Raw genomic sequence first — 24,658 nt, 5'->3', positions numbered from 1 at the left:
AAAAAGCTGTGAGGGTTTTGGGTGTGTGTGTGTGTGTGTGTGTGTGTGTGTGTGTGTGTGTGTGTGTGTGTGTGTGTGTGTGTGCGTTTCTTGACCTAGCTCAGGGCTTGACAGACGTTTTCTTAAAGGGCTATCATGCCATATAGTACACTGCAACGACTCTATTCAATTTCTACAGAATAAAAAGTCACATATGCTACAGAAACAAACAAATATGCTATGTTCCAATAAAAGTTAACTATAAAGTAGTTAACTTGGATGGTTTGCCAAACTCTGACTGGTCTCCAAAGCTGAACACCCTTACTTCTTCATTTTTGTTCTTTAAGAAGCAAGCCATTAGATCAAGTACATATTGGAAGGGAGAGGTTTTAGTCTTTGCCTTGTTAAAGAATGAATAAAAGAAGCTGGGCTTGGTGGCACACGCCTTTAATCCCAGGGGAATCTCTTGTGAGTTCAAGGCCAGCCCGGTCTATAAAGCAAGTTCCAGGCTGGAACTACAGGGAGACCCTGCCTCAAAAAGACCAAAAAAGTCGGGTATGGTGGTATAGGCCTTTAGTCCCAGCACTTGGGAGGCAGAGGCATGAGAGCCTGGTCCACAAAGTGAGCTCCAGGCCAGCTGGGTCTACAGGGAGATCCTGTCTCAAAAAGACCCCCTCGAAAAAAAAAAGAAAAAAAAAGAAAAAGGAAAAAGAATAAAAGAATTTGTATCTTTTGGTGTCTGTGTGTTTATGGGTGTGGGTGCATGTGCGCACATAAGTCTACGGAGGCCAGAGAACAGCCTCAGATGCTCTTCTGCAGTCCAGCTTTTGCTTGAGACAGGGTCTCTCACTGGCCTGGAACTCACAGAGGAGGCTAGACTTGGCCAGTCAGTGAACACCAGGCATCTGCCTGTCTCTGCCTCACCAATATGGGGATTATAAGTGTCTGCCCACCACATCCAACTTTTGTTGCAGGGGCTTTGGGATCAAACTCTGGTTCTTGTACTTGCAAAGCAAGTACTTTACCAACTGAGCTATAACTTCAGTCAAGAATTTCTATCTTCAAAACACTACTTGTTCGGCTAACCACAGGAGCAGGAAGTGGCTAAACACTGCATTTGTTTCCTAGGAATGGTGTAACAAATTCACTTAAAGGAACAGATTTTTTTTTTTCCTTTCACAGTTCTAAAGAACAGAAGTCCAAAATCAAGGTGTTAACAGGTTCGTGTTCCTGAAGGGCTCAAGCAGGAAGCCTACCCATGCCCCATCCTGGCCCCTGGTAATATTTAGAAAACCCTGATGTTCCTGAATTACTGCTGCTTAGCTCTGGTCTCTATACTGTCTTCACGTGACTATCTCTGAGTGCATGACTGTATGTCCTTTCCTACGATGGTAATTATCTTACCACTGGATTCCAGTATACCCTACTGAGTAGGACTTCATATTAACTAATGATATCTACAAAGCCTGTTTCCAAACAAAGACATATTCTAAGCTACTACTGAATATTAGTTTGGGGGACACTATTGTGTGTTGCAGTGGTTTGAGTAGTAGTTCCCCAATTCACATCTACCAGGAACCTCACAATTCTACTTCCATAATTTAGATCTAATGTCCCCCAAAGGTCTGTACAGCTTAGCATTGTTGAGTGGAAGTAGAGCCTTTTTGGAGCTGGAAGCTGGTAGAATTGCTGGCATGCCATTGAAGGTGACATTGAAACTCCAACTCCTGCTTGCTCACTTTGGCTTCCTAATTCCATGAGGTGAACAAGCCTCCTACACTATGTGCTTCTGCTGTGATATACAGTGCCATCAGAGGCCCAGAGTGACAGGGCCACATGAATGTGGACTAAAACCCTGAAACCAGGAGCAAAAACAGACCTTTTCACTAAGTTGATTATTTTAGGTATTCTGCTGCGGTGACAGTTACTGTGTAGCTATAGTGGGTGATTGGAATGAGAAGTGTCCCCCATAGGCTCAAATATTTGAGCCAACTCTTGGTCAGTTGGTGGTGCTGTTGGCGGAGGTTATGGAACCTTTGGGAGGTGCAGCCTTGCTGGAGGAAGCATTCCACTGGAGCAGGCTTTGAGAGCTCACAGCCTTGCCCCACTTCCAGTTTTGCTCTCTCTGCTTCCTGTGAGTGATTGAAGATGTGAGCTCAGTTTCCTGCTCTGTCTGCCTCCTGCCATGCCTCCTTGGCCATGATGGACTCTAATCCCTCTAGAACCAGAAGCCCAAATAAACGCTTCCTTTTATAAGTTGCATTGGTCATGGTGTTTTATCACAGCAACAGAAAAGTAACTAATACAGTTTGATATCTAGTTATTATTCCCTTGTTATTTTAGGGAACCTGAGTGAGAAAAGTTTCCTGGACACTTGGCATCCACTGGGTTCCCATTACTCCCACCATACCATTAAATGCTAAAAGCTGGAAAGACATTGGGAAGACAGCTTCGAGGTGGGGTTCCATTATTTGTGCTTAAGAAAGAGAGAACAAGAGAGAAGAGAGAAGAAAGAAGAGAGGGACTGATTTTACCAGGACTGATCACATCATTTTGCTATGGAAACCACTGATACACACGTCACAACACAGCATTTGAGATCACCTTTTAAGCAGTGATCTCAAATTTCTCTTGGCTCCCAAGTCCAAGTTACTAAGTAGTAGAGCTATGAAAGCACCTTTCTGTTAACTCCTGGAAACTCTTGGATACTCTCTGTGGCACTTGTCCTTCTAACTGGTTGGATTTTTTTTTCTTTTTTCTTTCTTTCCTTTTTTTTTGGTCTTTTTGAGACAGGGTTTCCCTGTAGCCCCAGCTGGCCTGGAACTGGCTATGTAGACCAAGTTGTCCTCGAACTCACAGAGATTCACCTGCCTCTGCCTCCCAAGTGTTGGGATTAAAGGTGTGAGCCACCATGCCAGCCTAAATTTTTTCTTAATGCCAGCCAAAAATTGGTTTTCAAGTTCTAAAATGTCATCTGTGTAGCCATCCTGCCTCGACCTAAGTGTTTTTCCTGCCTACTTTTCTTTGATGAGATGTGTTATAAAGTATTGTAAAGGCTATGTTTACTTTGTGTTGTGTGCAATGAGTAGGAAACAGGCTGGCCTATGCTTTCCAGGTGTTCCCTAATTGTCTTTGATGCCTGCTAAATATCTTGTGTAAATTGCTTCTGTTAAGTTTGTATTACAAGTGTGTTTTGAAATTAATTTTACCAGGGCTGATCACATCATTTTGCTATGGAAACCACTGATACACATGTCACAACACAGCATTTGAGATCACCTTTAAGCAGTATAATCAAAGTAGTGTATTATCTGGTTATAGTTCATTGGTTGTTCCGTGAGGAACGCAGAGTGAGATTTTATTATCCCATTCTCCAAACTGAAGAAGCTGTGACAGATGACTTAATTGGACATCATGTAAGAAAATGTCTGGGACGGAATCAGATATATATCTCAGATTCTGTCCCAGACACTTTTTCAGATAGATAGATAGATGATAGACGCACACATATGCACATACACATACACACTTTTTGCAGTAAGGGGAGGGCTTTTTCCTTAAAAATAGTTTATTATAGAAAAGCATATCAGTGATAGACTTAAAATTAAAGCCTCTTAACTTCTAGCCATGTACAGTCTCTAGCAAGCTTTATTCATATGATATTTCCATATATGGCTATCAACTTTTCACATTCAGGAGAGGATGATATCTACTACAGTGACTCAATTTTATTAATTAATTAATTAATTAATTAATTAAATTTTGGGTTTCTTTCTTTTGAGACAGGGTCTCCCTGTAATCCCAGCTACCCTGGAACTATGTAGACCAGGCTGGGCTTGTCTCACAGAGATTCACCTGCCTCTGCCTCCAAAGTGCTAGGATTAAAGGCATGCACCACCATGTCTAACTTATTAATTTATTTTTTGAAACAGGGTCTTGCTAAATAGCCCAAGCTGGCCTCAAGCTCCCAATCTTCCCACCTCAGCCTCATGAGTGCTAGGATTCCAAGCATGTGCCACAATGCCTAGTTTTAGTAGTTCAATATTGAAAATACAGTTCAGAGAACCAAGCATGGTGGCTCATATCTCATACCAAGGGCTCCCAGCTCTCAGGACTATGAGACACATAGACCACTGCAAGTTTTGGGTCAGTCTGAGCTACAGAGTAAGTTCTAGGCCACCGTGGAAACATCACCAAAGAGGAGGAAAGAACGTGTGACCCAGATGACAGGGAAAAGGGCTGCAAAACTTATCTTTTGGGCATAACACAGCCATTGAAATCATGACTCATAGCAGCCGTGGCTGTCTGCTTTGGGCTTGTACAAGGCTGGGTCTGTCAACAGTCACTCATGGGTGCGGGAGGGGCTCATGGGGTCCTATCCCACTCTCAGAAACTATTGACTCTTGATGGATACTGGTGAGGGTAGTCATTCATTGTCTTTAGTTGTGTGCCCACATGTGACCCCACCATGCTCCAATGGACAGCTCTACAGTCCACGGCTCAGGCAGCTGGATGGGCCTGGTTAAACTCAGTGGGTCCCAAAACAAAAAAAAAAGACATGAATGTGAGAGAAGATTTGTAGGGAGGAGGGGTTGATGAAGGGGGAAGAGAAGAGAGGGTGGGGTAAAAGTAATCAGAATGCATTAAATACCAAGTATGAAATTGTCAAGGAATACTTTTTTAAAAGAAAAAATAAATGACAACAACCAAAAATATAACCCAGAACTATTATAAAGACACTTCCTCAAACTTCTTTCTTTTTACATTCCTTCTGGCATCACATAACATTTTAATTCCTGAACAGATGAGTTTGAGGCCTGAGGTTAAGGCGAGTTTGCCTCTGGTGTTCTCTTCGTTTTCTAATTCTCTCCTACTTGTTATGTAATACGAATGTGCCAATGTGAGGCTGCAGAGATGCTCAGCAGTTAAGAGCACTGGCTGCTCCTGCAGAGCACCTCCAGCTCCTCTTTCTTCTCTTACTATGGTGAATCCCAGTCTAAAATGACACTGGCCAACATGCCTATCAGTAATGATAACAGTTAGGGGCTGACCAGTGGATACAGGGGGTAATCACAGTTGTTTTGGCAGGTTTCTGTCCGTTAATGGAAGAAATGAATCCAGTTACATCAAATGGGAAAAACTAACGTCACAGAGCTCTGAAAAACAGTATGTTTTGAGAGAAGAACCAAAGCAACGCATTCTCGGTCTATTCTTATTCACTCCTGCAGTTTGGTTCAGTGCTCCAGACTGGTGGAAAGGATTCTGTGGTCACTTTGGGAAATGGTATGCGGACGCTTTTTAGAAACATTAATGTATTAAAGGCCCTGAGGAGTCTTGCCATGAATGTACAAGCTCATTTCATTTCACTTCTTTCAGTGTCCTGCTCCAGAAATCTTTGCCTCAAGATTGCAAAAACATTTTCATGCTTTTTTGATTTTTCATAGCTTTCTGGTTCTACGTTTAGATTTAAGACTCATCTATTTATTTTTGTGCTTGGAGTGTAAGAGGGGTGAAGGTGCTTTTCAGCTCTTTGTCTGGCTCAGTGGGGAAGAGTGCTTGCTGCCAAGCCTGACAACCTGAGTTTGATCCCAGGACCCACAAGGTGGAAAGACAAAACCAACTCATGCAAGTTGTCCTCTGACTTCCACATGTGTGCTACTGCACATGTACACAACCCAAACAATTGATCAAACAATCAGTGAATCTTTTAAAAAAAAGATGGAAAAGAAGGTTCTAGAGATTTGTTGCGCAACAATGTAGATACACTTACTAATTCTAAACTATATATTTCAAATGGTTAACATGGGGGCTGGAGAGGTGGCTCAGCAGTTAAGAGCACTGACTGCTCTTCCAGAGGACCTGGGTTCAGTTCCCAGCACCCACACGGCAGCTAACAATTATCCAGAACTCAAGTTACAGGGCATCCGAGGGTGCACTTACATATATGCTGGCAAAACACTCATACACATAAAAAATAAATAAAATAAATATATTTTTTTATTTTAAAAAGAGTATAAAGCTCATGTTCAGTTTGTTACAAGTAAAAATTATTTTTAAAACTTTAAAAATGTATTAATAATTCTAAATAACAAAAATCATACTAAAACCATTTTTTTAACCTATCAGATTGGCAAAGCTTCGAAAGTCTGGATAATAAAGTCAGCAGGGATACTGGAAACAATGTCCTTATAATTTGCTGGGGGACTACAATTCGGTATGGTCCCCCAGAAGACAATTAGGCAATATGACATCTTCTGACAATGCATTGAGGCACACGAAATTTAGCAGTGTTATAACAGGAAGACACTAAAAACACCAAATACCCACTTCTATATAATTGGTTATATACAATCTATACATACAGTGCAATAATATGCAGCTATTTAAAAATGAAGATTTTTCTCTAAGTGCTATTAGGAAGCAGTATTCAACAATATATACAAAATTCAGAATGGTTTGTGAATGTATGTAAAGATGAATAAGAATCTATTTGTATTTTTACATTTCCTTGCATATCCACTGCAGAAGTATGAAACAGCATGTGAAAGAATGATAGCAATGATTTAGGAGCCCTAAATGGGAGCTGAATTGGATAAGGACTGGCTGGAAGGAGAAAAGTTTTTCAGGTGTACTTTTTTATGTTTTGGTCTTGGTCTTGGAACCATATGACTCTGTCACTTATTCAAAAAATTCCTATGTTCAGAATAAAATTTAATGGCATCAGTTGATATTAATTATTTAGACATCTACTTACCAGTTGTCTACTATCTAAGAAGCAGACACTATTTGGGCACTGGCAATATAGTACTCAATATAATAATGTTTTGCCCTCTTAAAACTTATATTCTACAGAGAAATAACAAATACATACATGTGTACACGTAAATACACAACATGCACACACTTTTTTATATTTATAAAATAAAGTTGGATAGCTTAAAAAAATAGCAAAGCAAAGAAAAGGAAAGAGGAGTGGGGCAGAGGAAGCAGAGGAAGTATTCTGCAGTGTGGTCTGGAAGGCCTTCCTGAGAAGGATGCTTTGAGTAGATAACAGAAAGACCTGAGGGAAGAGACAACGTGGTGAGAAGAGCTTTCCAAGCAGTGGACGCCCTAACACAGCAACAGCTTGACGTGTCCAAGAAACAGCAAAAATACGTGTATAGCTGGGAGAAAGACGGCAGTGCCAGCACAGGCACGGAAGCTGATCGTGTGGCCTTTGAGGGGACAGCAATGCTTTGGATGTTACAGGTGGCTATCAGAGACTTTTTAAAAGCAACTTATTAATAGTATTTGTACAAATGCTTTAATGGCCAGTATGTTTACTGGTGTGTGTGTGTGTGTGTGTGTGTGTGTGTGTGTGTGTCCCTCAAAGTCCAGAAGAGGGCAGCAGAGCCACCATGTCGATGCTGAGATTCGAACCTGGGTTCTCTGGAAGACCAGCAAGTGTTCTTAACCCCTGCACCATCTCTCCAGCCCCCATCAGAGCCTTCTTTAAATTCCCAAAGGAGCTTGGTTGTTTTTAAAGACTCTCAAAGTAGTTTGGTTAAGATTCTGACAGTATACATCTGGCTTTCCAGGTGATTAAAATACTGAACTATTTCAAATCAATCAGGAAAGCTGCTTCCCTGGTAACTATGTCATCTGTTACTCTGCCTTCTTTTCAAAGACACCCCTACCCCCTCCCAAGTCTTGTTTTATGAATTAAACAAATAACTTGGCTCAGAAAAGGTTCTTGCCTTAAGGAAATTAATCAGCTCAGAAACCTGAAATTATTGAGATCAACAACGTAAAGAGTGAGTAAAAATTTTCGCTTCATTATGGTCCTAGAGCTTGCACACAACAGTGTGTCCCGAGCTTCCATCCTATTAAGAGAAAACCGGAATCCACTACCACTGTCTGAGTTCCCTCTCAGCACACAGGAATAAGAAGCAGGCTTGGAAATGAACTGTCCCTAAGGTGTGAGATGATATGAAGATAGACAGAAGCCCAGTGAACTATATAAACAATCTCCTTAACACTCACCAAGCGACTGGAAGGGTTATTGGATAACAGCCAGGATATGAATTAACTATGCCAAATTATGCATTAACTGTGTCAAATTTGTCCATATTTAACACCGTAAAATTGTCATGTACTGCTTTTTAGAAATACATTGTGGGGCTGGAGACACGGCTCAGCAGTTAAGAGCACTGACTGCTCTTGCAGAAGACCCGGGCCCTCTTCTGACCTCCGCAGCATTGCACGACATGGGTGCACTCACATACATGCAGGCAATACACTCATACACATAAAAATAAAGTAACAAATAAAATATTAAAAAATTAAAAATTAAAATAAAATACAATACATTGTTGTAAAAGGAAAACAGAAAACACCAATCTGCAACACCAAATGCAACCTTCATATTCTTGTAGCCATGCTCAATAGTCAATTATGTTTAAGTAACAGTGTGCAGTTCCTAGACTCTTAATCTCAAATTAGAACCAGAACAGCAGAAACACCACAAGTTTAATTTGATATGTGAAACATTTTACATACTATAGCACTAAGAATACCACCTGGCAAATCAGTACAGGTATCAAAATCTTACAAGCAAACAAAACCCCAGCTCTCTCTCAAGTTGTATTCAATTCCTAGGCTACCTGTTACTTCTATCTATTTCACAGAGATCTTCTCTGAAAACATAAATCCTGCTGCTCTGAATCCCAACATTTTGTTACATTTTAAGTATGACTTTCTCATCTATTTCATTTCTTTGAATATAAAAATCTCTACCTTAATTCCCAGAGGACTATCTGCTAACACCAATTTGCAACATAAGCCTAAAACTAAAGGTAAAGCAACCATAAAGAATTCCGGGTGAAGTGTAAGTACTGTTAGAAACAATCGCTCTCTGGATACCAGATATAAATTTATTTTTTTTCTAATTATAAACACTCTCATACAACCTAAGACATTAAAAATCATTTTATACAAATGGGATCTGTTTCAGCAGAATATTCCTCCAGACTTTTCAGAATTCTCTTTTCATTAAACGAAAAGACATTTTCTTTTAAGTAGGTCTAGTATACATGATTTAAAGCCAAGCAGGAATTGATTTACTCTTCGGGAGATTATTCTTATAATTCTTCTATATTAAAATGTTGTAATAATTTAAAAACAAAAGACTACTTACACCATGCTGAAGTCTGGACAGACAGGACGAAACTACCAGCAGCCGATTATTCCCTCACAGACTAAACTTTGCCCCTGCCTGGTTGTTTCTGGATCAGGTTCACACCGACACATATTGACAGTGGCCTTGGGAACTACCAGGCAATGAGCAAGGTAGGAAGGTTTGTTCATTTACCTCCTGCTGTATAACTGCTTATCAGAAACTTCTCAGAGGGCAAGTTTAATGTGCTTAAAGAGACAAACGTACGGAGGATTACAGGGAACGTGCTTTGAAAAATCTCAATCTCTGATGGCCGAGCTTTGGAGATTTCTTTCCCATATGTTAAGGGCTGGAAGAAGTAGAGTCCTCTGAGCTTCTACTATCTTGCTTTTTATTTCACTAACAGTTTCTCCTCCCCTGCCCCCCCAATATCTATATATTTGGGCAATTATAACAGAAAGAGGCTTGAGACTTGCTTCTTTGCTTAGTGTCCCTCATCTCTAATCTCCCCACCTCTTTAGTGAAATAATGCAGAATTCTTCGTAAATTTGGTAGTGCTTTCTGACATCCAAACCACTTATTCTTATGAAAATGAGTATTTGGATCCCAAGTTCTGTGCTTTGCAGGATAAAATGTCACACTGCTTCTACTTCTTATAGGGCCGCTTCCTTTCTGAGCTACTGCATTTGTATAATTTGTACCATGAACTTCTGAAGCAGCAGCTGTTTGTTATGGTCTTTCTGTTATGCACTGAGAACATTATCTTATTGTCTCCCAGGTAATACATTTGGGAATCACCTTCATCTTTTCTTAGTCTGTTTCTTTGTATAGAATCTGACTTCCTTGCTTACCTGGTGATCCTCTGTAATCAGCACTGCGGAAGGCAGAATATTAATATCATGCATGTCCCTAAACCTGTGAAAATATTGACCCTTAACCTCATTTATAACCTTGATTTAAAGTTATGTGTGTTTGTGTGTGCATGTAAGTGCAGTACCAGAGGAAGAATTAGGTGTGTATGTGTGAGGGTATGTGCATGTGTGTATGTATGTGTGTGGGGGTGTGTACATGTAAGGGCAGTGCCTGTGGAAGAATTATATGTGTGTATGTGCATGTACAGGTATATGTAAGTGCAGTATCCATAAAGGAATTGTGTGTGTGTGCATGTAAGTACAGTGTCCATGGAAGAATTACATGTGTGTGTATATGTTGTGTGTACATGTACATGTAAGTGTAGTACTACCTGGAGCTGGAGTTACAGGTGCTTGTGAGCCACTGATGCAGATAGAGGGAACCAAACTAGAATTCTCTGCAAGAACAGCATGCACTCAACTACTAAGTCATCTCTTTAGCCCCCTAATTTTTAATCTTTTTTCTTCAATTTTTATTTTATATGTCTGAGTATATTGCCTGCATGTGTGTAAGTGCACCCCTGTGGCATAATGCCTGTGGAGGTCGGAATAGGGTGTTGGATTCCCGTGGAACTGGAGTTACAGACAGTTGTTAGTTGCTGTATGGGTGCTGGGAATAGAACCCAGGTCCTCTGCAAGAACAGCCAGTGCTCTTAATTACTGAGCCATCTCTCTAGTCCCCACAATCTTATAAACTACAAGTTCGTGATAATTTTTATAGGGTGGCAATAGAAAAATAACATATTTACTTTAATTTCAAAATGCTTTTTTTGGGGGGGGTCTTTTTGAGACAGGGTCTCCCTGTAGCCCCAGCTGTCCTGGAACTCACTAAGTAGACCAGGTTGACCTTGAACTCACAGAGATCCACCTGCCTCTGCGTCCCGAGTGCTGGGATTAAAGGCATGCGCTACCACGCCCAGCTGCAAAATGCTTCTTTTAAAGGCTAATACTCAGAGCTGAACAGAATATGCTAAGAGGTCTGATAAAGAAAAAACTTGTGGAGCTAGCAAGTTCCTTCGTGTGGAGGTACACATTTACTGCTTTACATTTTAATCCATTATACTCAACTTAATAGACCCTTGAGTCTTTGCCACATAAACTGTATCTCAAACAGACACCTGACTCTACTCTCTTTTTAATTTTTTTCTTTCCTTTTCTGGGATCAAACACACAAGTTTCTCCAGTGTGAACTCTGGTCTATCTGCACTGGAGAGAAGACATAGCAATGGATTTCAAATATATGAAGATGCTCAACCTAATTCAACATAGAAGAAATGAAAAAAGAATGAAATCATTTTAATATGTATTTGAACTTTAATTTAGCAACATTCAAAATGTTGGATAAGACATAATGTTTAGTGAGGGTATGAGAAAATAATGGCAGATAAGCTGGTAGACTCTCTCTGACAAGCAAATGGACAAATGATGATCATATATACCCTTCTATCCAGCAATAATGAAAAATGTATTTACCCATGTAAGTGTACACTTATGCACCTGGATATTCACTGTGGCATTATGTGCAAAAGTAAAGGACATTAGTCAGGAGGGAACTGGTAAATTCAATTGTAGTACAGATAGCTAATGAGATAATGGAATAAAAATGAAAACAACTTTGAGTTACTGATCAAGAATAATCAAATGACATTAATTTAAAAAATACATCAAAGGGCCGGGCGTGGTGGTGCACACCTTTAATCCCAGCACTCGGGAGGCAGAGGCAGGTGGATCTCTGTGAGTTCAAGGCCAGCCTGGTCTACATAGTAAGTTCCAGGACAGCTGGGGCTACAGGGAGACCCTGTCTCAAAAAGACCAAAAAAAAAAAAAAATCAAAGAACTATATTTCTAATGCAATTATGTGTGTGCAAGTTCATGCACATGGTACACGTTTGAGGCAGGGTCTGTACACACCTCTGAGGAAAGTTATTTAACAAACAAACAGCAGGCAGGCTCCAGGACAGCTGGGAATCCAGGGTAGAAAACACACATATGTTCTTTTGCCCTTTTGAAAGTTTTACTAAAGGTGGTATTATCTATTTGGAAGTATGCTAAATGCAATATGGAACCTTAGATTAGATTCTAAAATAGAAAATGCAGTATTTGAAAAACTTGTGAAAACTAAATTAAGTCTAGATTTCAGTTAAAATCATGTTAATTTTTAAATTTTGACAAATGAGTCACGACCAGAGGGGAAGTTAAAATGAGGAGAAATTGGGTGGAAGTTGTATAGGGACTTTTCATACTGTCTTTGCAACTTTTCTATAAATCTGAAAATTAATCAAAAATAAAAAAGTTTATTTAAATAATAAAAAGTTGTTTTCTTTTCTTTGGTCTGGTTTGAGATAGGGTCACTATGCAGCTCAGGCTGGCCTTGAACTAGGGGCATGCCTCTGGCCTTGGTCTCCCAAGTGTTTGGATTACAGGCTGGAACTGCCTTGCCCACCTTTAAACAGACATTTTAAACATCACCAGGGAAGATGTGGGAGGGGTGTTTCTTAGAACAAAGCAGGCAAGATGGTAACCTGTAGGAGCAATCCCGCCTTGAAGGCATGAGAGCCGATGTTCTGATAAAGGTCATTCATGAGAGGGCCTGTTCTGATGAAGACATATTTCAGAAGAAAGCCATCAGACTATTTGCAATATTAGAGAGAGATCAAACAGAGATATTAGAGACAAAGTTAAAAATCAGAGGAAGAAGGAGAATGAGGTTAATTTTAGGCTGGCAAGATGGTTCAGCAGGTAAGGGCATTTGCTGTCAAGCCTGATGACCCGAATTTGATATCTGGATCCCACATGGTAGGAGAATCCAACCCCGGCAAGCTGTTCTCTAATTTCCATTCATGCACTGTGGCTCAGTGCACAGTGTGAACTCTCTCTCTCTCTCTCTCTCTCTCTCTCTCTCACACACACACACACACAAAATAAATAAATAATTAAATAATAAAATTTTAAAAAAGAGATTCATTTAACTCACTAGTTCAACAACCATTTTGTTGGTCCCACTATGCCAAGACTAGGGACATGAGAATGTGTTTATAAACCCTGGGTATGAGTACCCCCAAATGTCTTAGCTAGATTGTCCAAAAGGCATCTGAAAATAGAAGTAAGAGTGCAGATGAGGGGCAGACCAAGATAGGGAGCAAATGGAGGCAGGAGAGGCCAACACTGAGCCAAGGGACAGAAACACAGTTCAGGAACAGGGGTGGGAGCAAGAACGCAGGGAAGATAGGGCAAAGGGCCTGGAAAAGAAGCAGGACGGCGTGACACACCAAGACGAGAAAAGCAAAGACCTAAGGGAGGGTCAGTAAATGCACCATCCAAGAAATAAGGTACATAAAGACCTCAAGACAGGTGGTTAAAAAGAAGAGGGAGAGATCGCCGGTGCGGAAGGAAGTTGTGGAAATGGAGCCCGGAGTACAGACACCATCCCTTTCTTACAAGAAAGCACTTCTGATTTAAGGCCTTTGGGAAATGGGGCTGTGTTTACTGCCATACTTCCCAAACTGGATTGTTTGAAGGCACTGTGCAGATCTTTACGTAACGACGGCTTCTTTTGAGAGAAAATGCATCTAAACAGAGTGAAGAATGCAAACTTTACATAAGGTTTTAAGGCAAATCTTGTGATTCGAGCATTGACTGTCTTTACAGGAGGTGATTTTCCTATTCTGAAGGCAACATGCTTACTTTCTCCGTTCATACGGGGATAGTTAGGGGCAAATATGAGAGGCATTCACAGGGGCAGCCTGCTAGCACTACTCAGGATCCCTAAATTTAAAAATAACTGTGAACTACGGTTGGACTTGTACTGTACCTGGCAAACTGCAATAAAACTTCACATTCCGAGGAGAAAAATCAAGAAGGAAATTTAAAAAAAATTTATTTATTATTTTTATTTTACATGTATGAGTGTATTGCCTGCATGTATGTAAGTGTGCCCATGCATGCAAGTGCCCTCTGAGGTTGGAAGAGGACCCCCGTGGAACTGGAGTTATGTATGGTTGTCAGTTGCTATGTAAATGCTGGGAGCCAAACCCGGATCCTTTCGCAAGAGCAGCCAGTGATCTTTACCGCTGAGCCATCTCTTCAGCCCCATATTTGGGTTTCTAAACTAACAGTTACTTATAAAACAAAAAACTTTCATTATTCTGTTGTACCCCATCCACTGGACCCCAAAAAGACCACCGAGGACCCAACACACCAAAATGCAAAAGCAAAGGTTTATGGTTTATTCGGGCTCTCAGACCTCACCAACTCAACAGATCCATGCTGAGAGCCCAGAGTAAGGGAGAGTGGAGCCTTTTATAGGTTATGTCTAGGCATGTCTAAAGCAGCAGCCAAGCATTTTACAGAAGCTAAAAGAGCAATTAGTGGGGGTCTGGAGGGATTGGGGGGTAGCGGGTGAATGAAGAGGGTCTCGGTTCTACAATTCCATTCTGTACACATCATGTGAAACTACCTTTTGAGGCTAAGAAACCAAAAATGAATGCACTACCAACTGTGCTGGCTGTTTTTTGTCCTGCCTCCAGGTTCCCGCTTGGAGTTTCTGCCCTGACTTTGCTCAGAGAAGGACTGTGACCTGTAACTTGTTGGTTTTGGTCAGTGTTTTATCACAGCAACAGAGAATCCTAACCAGAACACCAACCCAGAAGACCAAACTAAAGCTTTTCTAAGACAGGCTGCATGCAGTTCACAATTAATAACAACTGTACAGACATGTGAAATCTGCCTACAGCTCTCCACTTTTTCAAGAAATTTTGACATTAGATGCTTGGAGAAAACAATCTATCATAATACTGTAGGGATTAATAAATTAATCAATTTTCAACTTGACCTCCAAAATCAAGAAAATGGTAGAATTCTTAATCATTCCCTTTTTATATTTAAGAATATATTCAGAGAAAAACATTGCTGCAGGCACTTTGGATTCAGTTAAGCAGAATGACTAATGACTATGTAATTTGGTATTACATAGTAGAAGTATGAACCTATAACCAGCAATCCAACTCCCAAACACATTCTAGCTGTTTCCCATCTGATATGCTGAGATGCCTTGGTATGAAGTAAATAGACCCAGATATGATGTTCAGTTCTCCAGATAGCATTCAGCTCCCTATTGTGGACGCTCCCAAGCCTGGAACAGTTTCACGTCTTTAACTTGGTGCATTGTACAAATATTATCTGTTACTTTCTACGTGTGATATGGCATGAAAAATGTTATGAAACATGGAAAAAGAAGTCACTGCATATGTGTGGGGCACACATACAAATCTATCTATATTAGTAGCAATATTTACAATAAGTAAGACCAGGAGCATCCCAGATTTCTATCAGTCATCTCACCTACTGCTATATTCTAAGATAATCATTTAATGCAATATATATTTAACATTAGCTATAGATTTAAAGATTCAGGAATGAATAAATTGCCAGCCTGGGGATGAATAACTGTTCTTGCTATTTTCTAAACAGTTTACATTCATTGTGTATTTACATACATCCAACAATGTTTGCTTAGTCAAAGGCCTATTTGTTTACTAATGTCATTTAAAGGCAGGTTTATAATTCTTTAAGAATGAGCTGGAGCAATGGCTCAGTGGTCAAGTGCACTGGCTGCTCTGTCAGAGGACTTGGGTTCAATTCCCAGCATCCACACAGCAACTAACAACCATCCGTAACTCCAGATCCAGGCGGTCTGATACCCTCTTCTGATTTCCAAGGTCATTGCACAACACAGGTGCGCCTACACAAATGCAGGCATAACACTCATACACAAAATAATAAATAAAAAAAGAACTGGTTATATTTCAACTGATAAAACCACCAAGAAAATAATACTGGAAACCTTTTAAGAATTCCTGTTTATTGAGGACTGGAGATGGCTCAGTGGGTAAAGGGTGCTTGCTTCCAAACTGACAACCTGAATTTAATCTCCAGGACCACATGGTGGAAGGAGAAAACCAACTCCAGAAAGTTTTCTTCTGACCTCCACATGCAGCCATGGCGACAGAAAGACAGACAAACTAACACACATACATACATACATACATACATACATACACACACGCACATACATATGTATATACATACATAAATTCTGCTGTACTCTTGTCTCCTGTATTTTGTGGACTAGACAGTGGGAAGCCATTTTTCTAAGCACTAGAAGAGATAATAAATCACAAAGGTATAAACTTCCAAGTTTGTTAAGTTTATTATTTTTATTCAAAATATTAAAGAAATCCAGTTTCAGCCCCCCTTTTTGTATCAAAACATAAAATAAAAACAACCACTCAAAATCAGATGGTTAATGTTTACACAGAGGCAGCTTTTCCCACTTGTTTTTTCCTTTAAAGTTTTAATGGTTGAATGGCCTTGCTGGAATTCCCCTGTCAGATTGGGAGTATCTACTGGAACTTTCAAACAGAAACTACTTTCACATGATATACTGGAATGCATGCCAAGTGCTATATGTCTCTGTACCTTGGACTTGGTTGTTAAGATCACAAATGAATCAATAAGTTTTATACAAAACAAAAGCTTTTTCTTCCCTTAAGCCACTTTAAAAACACCAAATTTAAGTACATTTCACACCATATAGTTACAGGGTTAATTATGCTAAGAAGACAGAGCTTCCCACCTACCAATGACAGGCCCATTTTCAAGTCTTTCAAACACTAAATATAGCATACTGAAGTGAGAGTTTGAGTCTAATTTGATTCCTGTTACTTTAGCGTAACTACCTAAAAATCTAGGTGTTATAAAGCCTTTATTGTTTTTTTAATAATTTCTAAAACATTATTTTCATAGAGAAGTTATTTCAGAAGTATTGTGAAGTGGTTATAAAGAAACCTGTTCTTTCCAGTGTAAGCTGATTATGAACTAGCCTTGGCACCAGTGAAAATCAACAGAGTCAGAAGCAACACAGGACGATTTGGAATACTGACAAAACATTTGCCCCTCTAGCCACACCTCTGGTTTTGCCCTTGGCATTTCTTTTCTCACTTACAGTAAGTGTTCTCTGGCTTCCAGCTCGGTACTCTACTATTCTTTCAAATGTTTCCAGGACAGAAAAAATGAGTAACATTTTACAACGTGAGTTTTTACAGAACTTACAGGGGCTCTGCTATTATTTCTTGAGGCAGGGTCCTCATGTAGTCCAGGCTAGCCTTGAACTCGGTATGGAGCTCAGGATCACCTTGGACTCCTGATACCCCTAAATGCTGGAATTACAGGTGTGCTCACCACTGAGTTTAATGCAGTGAGAGGGATGGATCCCAGGACCTCACATCTGCTAGGCAAGAACTCAGCCAATTGAGTTATATCCTTAGTCCTAGCACAGGTTTATTTGTTTGTTTGTTTTTGTCTTTTTGATATAGGGTCTTCCTGTAAACCCAGCTTGCCTGGAACTTGCTATGTAGACCAAGCCGGCCTCAAACTCACAGAGAGCTGCCTACCTCTGCCTCCCAAGGGCTGGGTTAAAGGCATGTGCCACCACACCCAGCTCTATTACAGGTTTTAATAAGGGAAAAAAATTTGAACCATTAGCATGTTAAACAGGAATTACTGAAGGCAACTGTCTGGGGCTAAATTCCTCCACTAGGATCCAATACACAAGGTTAAAATAAAAATGGAGTCACTCATGCTAAAGTTTCATTTTACCATGTTGGAACTAAGCTGTTTCTCTGACCGTCTAAGAAATTAGGATTCGACAGATAAGAGCCAGATTTCCCAAGTGAGTTAGTTTGTCAGTTTCAATTGGTAAGATTATAGGGTTCTCTACATTAATCCCTACCCCACCCCCGCCCCCCAAAAAAGTAACACGAAATATCCCAGTAGTAATCAGTTTTCTTTCTTTCTTTTTTCTTTTTTTAGCAGGTTCTCACTATGCAGACTAGGCTGGCCTCTAACTCACATAGATCTGCCTGCCTCTGTCTCCCCAGTGCTGGGATTAAAGGCCTAGGTTGCCATGCCCAGCTTTTTTTTTTTTTTTTTAATCTATTTTTATTTTTTGTGTATCAGTGTATTGCCTGCATGTATGTTGTGTGCCCAGGTCATGCAATGCCTATGGAGGCCAGAAGAGGGCATCGGATCCCCTGGAACTGGTGTTCTGGATGCTTGTTAGCTGCCAAGTGGTACTGGGAACTGAACCTGAGTCTTCTGCAAGAGCAGACAGTGCTTCTAAACCACTGAGTCATCTCTTCAGCACCCATGCCAGCTTTAATCAGCGATTTTTCTATTATTCTGTCTCCTAACCCCGTCTTTCAGGGAGAATAACTCTGAAGTGACCAATCTTGTTTCTACTTTCTTCAAGCCCTTTTCTGTCTTTAAAACCTCTTTTGCTCAGATCCTCAGAACACTTCTGTTTTATGGACTGAAATGTTGTGAGAGTCCATAATAGAAAAATAAAGCCAATTAGGATCTTCAAATTGTTGTAATTTGTCCTTTGCCAACCACGACATCACAATAATTACAGGGCTGAATCGAAGACATGGTCATCATCTTTTCTTGCCCAGGCCCACAAGGTTTCGTTTCTACTGCCTCCAATTTAGTAAGGAACAGTAAATGGGAAACTAATTCCACATGCAACCACAACTCTGATTTTTCAAATAAAGACAAAATAAAAATATAATAATTGGAAAGGAGAGAAAAAATAGGCAACCAAATCATCTTCTTGCAAAGATTTCTCATTTCCATTTCTACTTCCCTATTCTAAGCTACTTAAAAAAAAGAAAAAAAAATTAAATATAAATTTATATTTTTCCTAAAATCCTTGGACTCTTCAAGTGAAAAATTATCTTCTGTAAGTTAACAAGTTGGTTGATGACTGGTAGCCCTAGATAGCTTAAGGGAAGCCTATCACTGCAAAGACTGAGGCAAGATTAGAGGCAAGGAGAAGACAGGGACTTAAAGTTAAATAAGCCAGTGAGGTAATTAATCACACCCATGCAAAGAAGCTTTCATAAAAACCCAAAAGGAAAAATTTTTTAGAGCTCCTGATAGCTGCATGTGGACGTTGGAGATCACGGAGCTCCTTGCTTTTCCACGTGCTCTGCCCTGTGCATCTCTTCATCGTCATCCTCTCTAATATTCTTTTAAAAAAGCGGCCATATGTAAGGAAGCACATCCCTGATATGCTAGAATGCTAGCAAATTACCTGAATCCGGAGGGTTCCGTGAGGGTCCCGATTTACAGCTGATCAGTTGTGGGTACTGGCTAAACAACCCGGCACTTGCAGTTGGCATATGAGGTACATGAAGGTCAGTCTTTAGGAACTGAAACCTCAACCTGTGGAATCCGATGCTATCTCCGGGCAGCTGATGCCAGAACTGAATTGACCAAGACACTCGGCTGGGGCCTGCTGCAGAAACGATGGTCTGCTGTTTGTGGGAAAGCCTGGACGTACTTCACAGCAGTCTTTGGTGGTGCCTGGTGTAAGTGTAAGTGTACCTAGGAAACTAAGTTTGCTTGTTTTTCTACTCACTTTCTTTAAAAGCTGTATACTATAGAGCTGCCACAAAGGATCTTAATAAAAATATTAGCATATGGAGTGGTGAAGGATGAAATTTCAATAACATCTTTTATATATTTTGGCTTAAATATATTTATAAGCAACCCTCCCTCAAACTGATTTTCAATGCAAAAATGCTTTTAAGTATTTTATTTATTATTTTTATTGTATGTGTATGAGTGTGTTGCCTGCATGTATGTGAGTGCACCCGTGTCATGCAGTGCCCACGAAGGTCAGAAGAAGGCATAGAATTCCCCTGGAACTGGAGTTACAGGTAGCTGTTAGCAGCTGTGAGGGTGTTGGGAACTGAACCCAGGTCCTCTGCAAAAGGAGCCAGTGATCTTAACCACTGAGCCATCTCTCCAGTCCCTCAAAGCAAAAACTTTTATGTGAAGTTAGCTGTCGAAGACTGAACTCTCAAATGCAAAATCAAGAAGCATTTTGGAGTCTAAGACAGTTGTATTTTGTCAAGTAAAAGATGTCATTCTTTGTTCCAGGATTTCTCTTAATGACCTCCTACAGCTAATAATTCCCAAATCATATCTTCAATTTAGCGAGGAGCCGGGAGTGCTCAGGGTTCCACTTGGCGTTCCTGCTCTGCCGTCCGGTGTGCAGCAGTCACTGTCTGTCACAGCAGACGTTCTCGCTTGATGTTCTTGTCCTTCCCTCAGCACTGGAGTGCTGCTGTTGCTCCGTGCTGTGTCTTCGTTCTCCTGGTGCGGCTTCAGCCTTGGTTAGAGCCCTGTGATCTAGGCTTGGGTGTGAGGCTTCTTGTGCCCCTAGTCTAACCTCTTGGCAGTAGAACTCTTCCTCATAGTTATGGGAAATACTTCAGAAATCTACCCAGCATCCCAGGGACCAGACCCCGGAGACTACTGCTGGAGAACTTCCTGCGCGTCCTCCAAATCCAGACAGCTTTGGGTTTCCCTCATTCCCATAAGCAGTGAATCTGTACCTGGAGCTTCCCGCTATCAGTGTTTGAAGGCATTTTCTTTATATGGGAAAATGGTTGGTATATTAGTTTGCTTTTTGTTACTGGGATAAAACAGTGACCAAAAACAACTTGGAGAGGAAAGAGTTTACTGCATCTTACACTTCCAAGTGACAGTCAGTCACTGAAGGCCAAGGCACAAACGCAAGGCAAGTACCTGGAGGCAGAAATCACAGCAGACACCATGGAGGAGCGCTGTGTCCTGACTTTCTTCCCCCAGCTTCAGCAACTACTTTTACACAACCCAGGCCCACCTGCCCAGGGATGGGGCCTCCTACATCAATTAACAATCAAGGAAATGCCTCACAAGACATGCCCACTGGCCAGTCTAATGGAAGAAATTACTCAATTGACATTCCTTCTTCCCAGGTGACTAGTTTGTGGCAAGTTGACAAAAACTAACCAGCACGCTTGGTATTTCTTACCTTGTGCTCAATCTTCCTGTGAGCTATGCTTTAAGCTGTTACAGGGGTCTCCTCAACAAACAGTTATAGGCCTAACTCCTGGAACCTCTGGCTGTGGCCTACTTGGAAATGGGCACCGTACAGATGTGGTACTGGAATAGGATAGTCCCCAATCCAATGACTGCTGTCTTTCCAAGAATACTATGGCAGAACAGGAAGCTCCCGACCACATTTCCCCACAGGAAGACTGACAGAGCAACGATATATAGCCCCAAATATCTTTAGAACTCCAGAAAGAAATTAAGAAGTCATACAACCTCAGACAAGTGCAAAGTTAAGAAAAGTCATGTTGACGCATGTTTGAAAAGCACTTTACTTCACTTGGAACCAACATATTTTTAGATGCTTTAACGCTCAGTAGCCAGTTAAGCGCCTAAAACATGCCTGCTGTACAGGCAGAAGTTGCTAGAACTCAGTGTGATGGAAGGAAATGCTCAATGCACAGCTTTTCCCTTGTGAAGGAAAGGGAAGGAAGTATGTCCAGCTTCCCATATTTTCGGGGGACCTGAGTAACTCATGTCATGCCTAATCTAGGTTGTCAGCTTGACACATCTGGGAGTTTCCTCCACCATAGTGACTTGTAGGCATCCAGAGGGGGCCAAGGCTGCATCTCCAGAGGGGGCCAAGGCTGCATCTCCAGAGGGGGCCAAGGCTGCATCTCCAGAGGGGGCCAAGGCTGCATCTCCAGAGGGGGCCAAGGCTGCATCTCCAGAGGGGGCCAAGGCTGCATCTCCAGAGGGGGCCAAGGCTGCATCTCCAGAGGGGGCCAAGGCTGCATCTCCAGAGGGGGCCAAGGCTGCATCTCCAGAGGGGGCCAAGGCTGCATCTCCAGAGGGGGCCAAGGCTGCATCTCCAGAGGGGGCCAAGGCTGCATCTCCAGAGGGGGCCAAGGCTGCATCTCCAGAGGGGGCCAAGGCTGCATCTCCAGAGGGGGCCAAGGCTGCATCTCCAGAGGGGGCCAAGGCTGCATCTCCAGAGGGGGCCAAGGCTGCATCTCCAGAGGGGGCCAAGGCTGCATCTCCAGAGGGGGCCAAGGCTGCATCTCCAGAGGGGGCCAAGGCTGCATCTCCAGAGGGGGCCAAGGCTGCATCTCCAGAGGGGGCCAAGGCTGCATCTCCAGAGGGGGCCAAGGCTGCATCTCCAGAGGGGGCCAAGGCTGCATCTCCAGAGGGGGCCAAGGCTGCATCTCCAGAGGGGGCCAAGGCTGCATCTCCAGAGGGGGCCAAGGCTGCATCTCCAGAGGGGGCCAAGGCTGCATCTCCAGAGGGGGCCAAGGCTGCATCTCCAGAGGGGGCCAAGGCTGCATCTCCAGAGGGGGCCAAGGCTGCATCTCCAGAGGGGGCCAAGGCTGCATCTCCAGAGGGGGCCAAGGCTGCATCTCCAGAGGGGGCCAAGGCTGCATCTCCAGAGGGGGCCAAGGCTGCATCTCCAGAGGGGGCCAAGGCTGCATCTCCAGCGGCATCTGAACTTGGTCATGTGTAGGAGTTTTCCACATGGTACTGCTTTTAGCAGCATAAAAGCTGCAGAATTCAGGGGTCATAGGGAGACTTTAAGACTTGAAACCATATGGTAGGGTTGGAAGAGGCTACTGGTAAAGGTGCAGCCTCAGCTGCAATGAGACTCCAGGGTTGAAGTGGTCATGGACAGAAGCTGAGGCTTGGTACCAGGAGAGGCCATCAGTGAAGGTGCAGTCCAGGACTTTGGGATGACTATTAATAGACATTAATGACTATCAAGTGATAGGTGTGGCATGGAGCCTGAGCCTAGGAGACAAGCTGTGTGTGCTGAGGTGGGCTATCCAAGCCCTTTGGAGCCCAGATCATAAGTGAGTCCCAGATACTGAGCCTTTTACACTGCTGAATTTGGGTTTTGCTTTTATCTGATTGTAATTGTGGCCTAGTTCTTCCCTTTTGAAATACAAAATAACTTATTTTAGTTTTATAGTAACCCAAAATTAAGATACTTTATTAAGGAGTTTCAAAGAGACACTGGACTTTTAAAGTGTTCAAATTTTTCAAAGACTGGGTGCCTTTTAAAGTTGTGAAGTATTTTATACTATTTTATTAACATGGGGTCTTGGGGACAAGGAAAGGTTATGGTTTAACCACATGTGTTTGTGTGTCAAGTTGACAAGGGGCAGACTTGTGATAGCTGATCTTGGTTGTCACACCTGAGAAGAGGGAAGCTCAATTAAGGAATTAGATTGACTTATGGGCATGTCTGTGGGGACATTTTCTTGATTGCTAAATAACATAGGAGCGCCCAGTTCACTGTGGGCCTAGCCTCTGTAAGTAGCTAAGCAAGTCAGTAAGCAGTGTTCCCCCATGGTCTCTGCTTCAGTTCCTGCCTCCAGCTCCTGCTCTGAGTTCCTGCCTTGGCTTCCCTCAATGATGGACTGTAACGAGTAGGATTAAATAAACTCTGTGGTGCCGAATCTTGGTTGTCAACTTGACTGGAACTAAAATACAAGTTGTGGATGCTCCTGTAAGAGATTTTCTTCATCAGATTATTTGGAGCCCAAAGATCCAACCCTAAATGTAGGGAGCACCTTTTTGTCGTAGCCCAGATAAAATGACGTGGAAGAAGGAAGCTGTTTTTGCCCTACATGCCTTCCCTGTTGCTGATTGACGATCAGCAGCTCTCCAGGAATCCTCAGGCCTTCAACGTCAAACTGGGACTGTGGAGACATTCAGCCTTATGGACTGAGCAGCTACCAGATTCTCAGCCTCTTCAGTGTGGTGCGGCCATCGTTGAACTACCTGGATGGACCCTATCCTGTGAGCCAATCTAATAAATCCCCTTTTAATACACATACATATTTTATTCTATTAGTTTTGTTCCTCTAGAGAATGCAGACTAATACAAGTCCTTTGCTCCCCAAGGTGGTTTTGGTCAGTTTTTTTTTTTTCACAGTAGCAGAAAAGTATCTAAGACAGTCAGTTTCCCTGACTTGGAAGTACTGGCAGAACAGAACTTTGGACTTCTGGGAGACATAAAAGAAGCGGACCAGGAGCATGCAGTACCACAGAAAGACGCCAGAGGGAGTAAGAGATCATTACGAGTTCCTGAAAAGAAATCCACAAAATTCTCCATTTGGGAAATTACATGCACTGTCCAGAATAGATGCACACCCATAAAAGATTTGGAGGTTCCAAAACTCTCTAGGCTGATGGATGAATGGCCATATATAAAGCTAGTCCAGAAAAGCCTGGGAAGGAGGCTGTTACTTCAATGTCTAATCCCCAGTCCTTATCTCACCAACCAGAAGAAAACAAATAATGGGGGAAATGGTTTAAGCAGAGGAACAAAAGGCATTTCAAGAAACAAACCTAGCCAGGCATGGTAGCTCACTTCTTTAAAGTTGAAGAGGCTGAAGCAGGAGGATTTCCATGAGTTTGAAGTCAGCCTAGGCTACAGAGTAAGACCCTATGTCAAACAAACAAATGAACAAAGAAACAACCCCCCCCCCACCTCTACACTGATCTCTGAATAGGACACCTATATAAAACTTCTGCCTTCTAAGGCTCAGGGATCATTGTGGAAGAGGGGATGGAAAGATTCTAAGAGCCAGAGGTGGTGGATGATCACAAGGAACAGTTTTCTATACAGCTGGGCAGTTACTCATATGAACTCACAGTAATGGTGACAGCATGC

At 41.9% G+C, this 24,658-nt stretch overlaps 1 protein-coding gene across 5 annotated transcripts in view; it reads right to left on the bottom strand.

Moving 5' to 3' along the window:
- The window catches only part of Map3k13 (mitogen-activated protein kinase kinase kinase 13), a 177,926-nt gene that overhangs the window by 126,648 nt on the left and 26,620 nt on the right, over positions 1-24,658 (bottom strand). Inside the window, exon 1 of one of the 5 annotated variants that reach the window (XM_029562657.1) lies at positions 9,155-9,185. The exons of the other annotated variants lie outside the window; for them this stretch is intronic. The gene's annotated coding sequence lies outside the window, so the exon portion shown is untranslated. Of the gene's footprint in view, positions 1-9,154; positions 9,186-24,658 lie in introns of those variants that run through there. 5 annotated transcript variants of the gene reach the window in all.

Source organism: Nannospalax galili, unplaced genomic scaffold (genome assembly GCF_000622305.1).
Source record: "Nannospalax galili isolate Female #2095 unplaced genomic scaffold, S.galili_v1.0 scaffold315, whole genome shotgun sequence".
Classification (NCBI taxonomy): Eukaryota; Metazoa; Chordata; class Mammalia; order Rodentia; family Spalacidae; genus Nannospalax; species Nannospalax galili.
This window is presented reverse-complemented; position numbering and strand designations above follow the sequence as displayed.